At 34.3% G+C, this 6,000-nt stretch overlaps 1 protein-coding gene across 3 annotated transcripts in view; it reads left to right on the top strand.

Moving 5' to 3' along the window:
* Positions 1-358: 358 nt before the first annotated feature.
* The window catches only part of Pdxk (pyridoxal kinase), a 39,878-nt gene continuing 34,236 nt past the window's right edge, over positions 359-6,000 (top strand). The window contains exon 1 of one of the 3 annotated variants that reach the window (XM_089099648.1): positions 359-491. The gene's annotated coding sequence lies outside the window, so the exon portion shown is untranslated. Of the gene's footprint in view, positions 492-975; positions 2,260-6,000 lie in introns of those variants that run through there. The other 2 variants (XM_089099655.1, XM_089099656.1) reach the window with 2 other exon arrangements.

The raw sequence follows: 6,000 nt of genomic DNA, 5'->3' as shown, positions 1-6,000 counted from the left end.
TCTAGTCGCAAAGATTAAAAGTTCTTAATCAGCAAAAAGAAAAAGTGCATTTCTAGCTTCAGTCAGACAACGACGCTAGTCGTTCGAATTTCGCTAAGATAATTGTAGCAAAAAAAATGCAATGCATAACATTTCCAAGGAAGTTTAAAAGGCAAAAAACTGTGTGAACTCCTGAATCATCTGAAAAATCCTAAAGAGATTATTGAACGAGGATTCGCGTCCTTGGATCATTTTGTCCAATGGCAGGCAGTCCCTACATCGTAGGACGAAAAAACTATGTTTGGGAGTGGGGTAAATGTGCCTTTTTAATTTTAATCTCAAGTGAGATCTAAAACGGTTCGTACCGCAAATAATCTCGGTCACCATTATTGTCATTGAAGTGACCCGTGATTTTAAAGTCAAAGAACTATTTACCAATTTAAGAGTTTAATCACCATAGAAAGAAGATTATCCCACCATTAGGTGTAGGCCTATTTCAGTTCTATTGATCAGTAGGTTATACTAACTTAAATAATATGCAACAATAGGCCTAGGCTAACAGTTTCAAATTCATTGATGGTCAACAATGAAGCCTAATTGTGGACAAAAATATTTGGCCAAGTACTAGGCTTGGGTTATCAGCCTACTCTACCATTATGTTTCCCAATTGGTGTTCCCAAGATTTAAATAGGTTACTCTGACAATGTTCCTTCTCTATCCATGGATAGCCTATTTTGTCTTAAGAGCTTTTGTCAAACAGGAAACCTACCTTTTAAGCTAAAATTTACCAAATCATATTAAGCTATTGAGTTAGAAATAAAGTGAATAGATCATTTGACGCCTTTTTTTATGCCAATTACAAATATAGGCTAATGATCATTTCTATTGGAAATGAATTTCAGCCCCCCCTCCCTAACCTAACCCCCACCCCCATATGTTCAAATATATATACTGAATTGATATATATAGGGGAAGTAGGGCTAAAATTCATTTCTGATAGAAATGATTGTTATATTTGTAATCAGCATTAAAAAAAGGCATGGAATGGTATATTCACTTTATTTGAAACTCAATAATATGATTCAGTAAAAATTTACTGCTTTTAATAAATGCTGTTTTATCAAGGATATGTTTAGGCTATGTCATATTTTTTGGCTTGTATTAGATGCTTACCCCTTGACTAGGCCCAATTCCCAGATTTTGAATGACTATTGTTTTTTGCATCCTTATTAAAACAAATAGAAACAATCCTTGCCCTATCCTCTAGATTTTTGTGAACCAACACCACTGCTTGGTTACATTTTGGTTTTATGGATTTTTTCTAATTTTAAGCAAATATATTCACCATTGTTTGTAATCAAAATTTAAGTTGCTGTCACCAGGAATACCTAGTATTTACAAAAGCTACAGCTATGGTTGAATTACCCTACTTGAAGGAACAAATAATCTAAATTATTTCCTAATTAATTTTTAAAAACTAATTGTCTAGATACTTATGATCAACTTACCCAGTTACTAGATAAAGGCCTTTCTGTTGGCTTCATTCTTTTTTACCTAGTCAAAGTATTTGAGAAGGTCCCACATAAATTGGCTTTGTTCTAAGTTAACAGCAGCAGGAATCAACCAAGAATTAGTAGATTAGCCAATGAACTTCTTGGCTGATAGATATCAGACTATATGACTCTTCACAACTGGTGGGCAAATTTCCCTACTGACAGGCCTATAAAGTCCTAAGCAGTGTTCCCCAGGAAACTGTTTGTGATTCAACGTTTTTGCTTCTTTACATTAATGATTTGATACCCAAAGTCAACAACCACTTAACCCTGTATGTTGATGATACACAATTATTTGGTGTACCTGACAGATTATCAATACAATCCAACCTTAAATGCATACAGGCATAGACAAACAGGTGGCTTCTCTCCTTTAATTTCAAAATGTATCACTTTTTTTTGGTACTAATACTCTTCAGCACCAATATACTATGAATGATAGTCAGACATTATCCCCCATTCCTCTCCTATTTTGTGGCAGAGGTACTGGGATTCACCATAGATTTGGCCTTATCAGAATATTTTGCCAGCCAATATTATTGGGCTGATATAGGGGTCAGTGTCATCATTGGATATTGTAAAAAAAATATTGGATATTGGCCTTTTTTTTCTCATGTGCAACTTATCCAGAAGATGGTGCCAGATTTTATCCGGTAATTTTTGCTTGACCAGTCCATGGGGGCTGTGCCATCAGCTAAGTCTGACTATAGTGGAGACAGCAGCAGAGGTGAGTCAAATTATTTATATCTATCAATATGCACCTGGTGCAGTAATGTTCAAGGTGCAGTCATATGAGTTCAAGAATGCACAACCAGAAATGTTGTTCCTCATTGTTTTTCTAGATCCCAGATACAAGCACCAACCTCTAAATCAAGTGGCACTCAGTAACACTAAAAGGTGGCTAAAAGATGAAACACAGAGTCACACACTATGAGAAACAAAATTAGCCACTGCAACAGAAGACAAGGCTAACCTAAAACAAAACAGAATACACACAGCAAGGAACCAGGAACTAAAAAAGTACATGATTGATTCATTAATAGGAAAAGAAAATCTGTATGTTAGAGTGGTGGCAGAATAACAGCATTTCAAGAGACTGGTACAAATTGCTTGGATCTATGGTGTCTGCCCTCTTCTGCCCCAAGCAGAAGAATTTTCAGCACAGTTGGGGGCATTTATGATGACAAACAAAGGTTTTTAAAAGGAGGAAATGCTGAAAAGCTGCACTTTCTGCATTACAAGTTGTCCCAGTTGAACTAGACTTATTAAGCCCTCTCCAGACTAGAACTTTATTTGGTTTAATTGTTTTTCTAAATCTTTTCTAAATAAATCTCTTTTGCATTGCTTGGGATCTATAGTCAATTATGAAGGCTGTTCTTTGGCATGTAATAGGCCAGGGAGAGACATGTGAGTATGAATATGGGCAGAGAATGCAGGGTTAAACTTTAGGTAAGGTTCTTTTTCTGGAGGGGAATTGAACAGTAAATTATATTGGTACAATATTAATATGTCAGTATCAGACCCCAATAATCCATATCAGTCAGACCCTACTGTAGATAAACTTCTTAAGTTCCACAAACACACTGCACAAACTGTTTCCACACCAAATTCAAGCCTTGGACTTGCTAAAAGTGCAATTACTAGCCAATCATGTGTAATCATCTTGAAGATATATGAGGCAATTGTGAGATCAGTTCTTAGCTTTTGAACCTGCCTCTGATCCTGTTTACAAAAGTTATATACAGCTAAACATATACAAATTAAGGTCACCAAGTGTCTCTCTAGACTTGGTGAGAAACCATATAATGAAAGGCTATCTACCCTAGCAGAAGGCTACATGCCACTCCTATATAAATATGTTGACCAACCCCAATATAAGCTTCTTACTCAGTTACCCTAAGAAAGACAAACACATTGCCCCTCTGAGAAGCTTCATACATCTAGAGTTAACTACAGAACCAGACAGGACAAGAAAGGTGATTAATATGTATATATGTACATAAAGGAGTTGAGCTAGGATGCTCATGCTGCTTGTCATACCTAACCCACTTTCATATTCTGTCATAAATTGATGTTTTGTAGCACTGTCTACTTTTAACCACAGAAGACTGGTATCATATCTATCTGTGGTCACTGTTACCAAGTGGGCTTAAATTGCATCTATACTAACAGTTACCTAGTTACAAGGCATTTTGCTAGGCCATAAACACAGTTGCCAATCAATGTAATTGGAATGCAGTACAATTATAGATTTTGTTACAAAACAGTAAATGTTCCTAAGGCTGGCTAAAAAACCATTCATGTGAACATCTGGGAAAGAATAAATTCCAGTAAATTCAGCAAACATCATAAAAATAAAGGTTTTCAAGGGATAATTTTGCATTTAACCTGCACAAAATATATTCAAGAAGAAAAAAAATGCCTATTAGTCTGAAATTTTTTTATTGTATATTTTGCTCTTTTGATCTTGTTTTGAATTCCTTGTAATTACATTCCATCTTTGAAAACTTCTCAAATAAGAATCTTTGGATCATTTGCATATTATTATTTTTTCAGGATTTGTATAACAAATTGTTCATTTTCTGATTATTGTTTTCCAATTTCAGCCTTCCATCAGTTTGGATTTTGACTTGTTAAATGTCTCAGGTTAAAATATGGCTTAGCCTATGTCTTATATTGTAAGCGTTTTATTAACTAAGTAATATATTATCAGTGTTTGCACCAGCTGTAATTAGTAGTCTTGTCATACTGAGGATTATCTGGCAGAGCTGTTTTTTTTTTTTTTTTTTTTTTTTTTTTTTTTTTTTTTTTTACAATAGATTAAGTTTAACAAAATTAGATTTTCACCTGACTTTGTTTCTTTCCTAAGGACAAATATTTAGAAATCAACTACTGGCATCTAACTAGTGTCTATATCAACCTAATCTTGTTTGGATGTTCTTTCAAAGTATTTAGCTTTTTCTCCTCCAAAGGTCACTGACCTTTAACCAATTGAATGATGTTTGTTGACTTCCGAAAACAGATTTAGAATGAATAAGGTTAAAAGAAAGTTGCTTTTAGCCTCAAATTCTGCTAATTGCGAATTTACAAGATTTTGACTTGATTATACAATCTAGAATTCCATTACATGTTCTTTGAACGCCCCTTTAAATTGGTCCAAACAATATTAGTTCTTGCTTAAATTATTTAGTATTACATATTTTACCATTCACTTTTCTAATTGATCTACCATTCAAAAAAAATAAAATAGATGTGAGAGGTTAACATATGCATTTTTGAAAACAAAACATGTCTGAATGATAGGAAAATTTTGAAATCAACTAAACAAACTCTGATTTCAAAGCACTTTCACAGAACATGTGATTGAAGTTATATTAATAGTATAGAATAAAAATCTGTTTATTGATCTTTTTGTTTCAGGAATTGCAAGATTGCAACTTACATATTCTAAACAAAGAAATTGAGCCTTACAAATAAAAATAATTGTTTCACCAATTGCTCAACCACTTTGTGAAAATATTGAAGATAGTAATAATCTTAAAATTGATTTTTAACCCTAGTTTACGGCACAAATTTTGGGCTTGCAATGGTGTCGTCAAGTTCCTGTCTTTATGCTTTGGGTGGCAGTGCTGCAGAGTTGGTCACAAGTTATAAATGTCTCCAACTTCAGATATTTTCAATGTAATGACTATGACTCCAATCAGAAATAAATTTCTAAAAATCTGACTCTAACTCCATATCCCAATTTTAAAGCTTTATTTAACAATATTTTATAAGCTATAACCAACCAAATCTAGACATTTCCAATATACCAACTGCAACTCCAACTCTATTCAGCAAAAATTTACTAAAACTCTGACTTGTCAGCCCTGTTTGGGAGGGTAACATCCTCATCCTCAAAAAAGTAAACAATACAAAGTTTCTTTTTCAGACCTAGACCATTCTGTAGTTCTAGTTCTTGTCCTTAAATCAATTTACACCAATTCATTTTCATATTAATGAAGGTATTACCACAAAGTAAAACATTTAAAGTATTTAAATTTATTGTTACCTTAAATATCTTAAATTACCTTAAATCACATCATCCAGCAAATAAGGCATTATCCTGTAGGTTCTGATTAGTGGTGATGTTGAGCCAACGCGTTGGCCGCATCCCATTCTTGAAGCCTTGGCTTGGAAGACCAATTTTTGTCCACAGCTCCCTTGAAAGCCTCCCCTCTAAGGGTTGAGACTGCTTTTTTGCTTAGGGAGTTCCAGAGCTCCACAATTCTACTCGGGAAGAACTTGTTCCGTAGTCTGGGGTTGGCTCGTTTGCAGTACAGCTTCATGGTGTGTCCTCTAATTCGAAAATCTATCACCCAACCTATTCTTTGGAAAATCGTCCTGACAATATTTCAAGGTTTTATCCTTTGGCTCTGATGATGAAAACTCTATCCTCTGGTCAAATTTAGTAACTATCCTTGTGTGC

Source organism: Artemia sp. Qi Xiang Cuo, chromosome 2 (assembly GCF_049724085.1).
Source record: "Artemia sp. Qi Xiang Cuo chromosome 2, ASM4972408v1, whole genome shotgun sequence".
NCBI classification, from domain to species: Eukaryota; Metazoa; Arthropoda; class Branchiopoda; order Anostraca; family Artemiidae; genus Artemia; species Artemia sp. Qi Xiang Cuo.
Note: the sequence above shows the minus strand (reverse complement) of the source record. Positions and strands in the feature narration are given on the sequence as shown.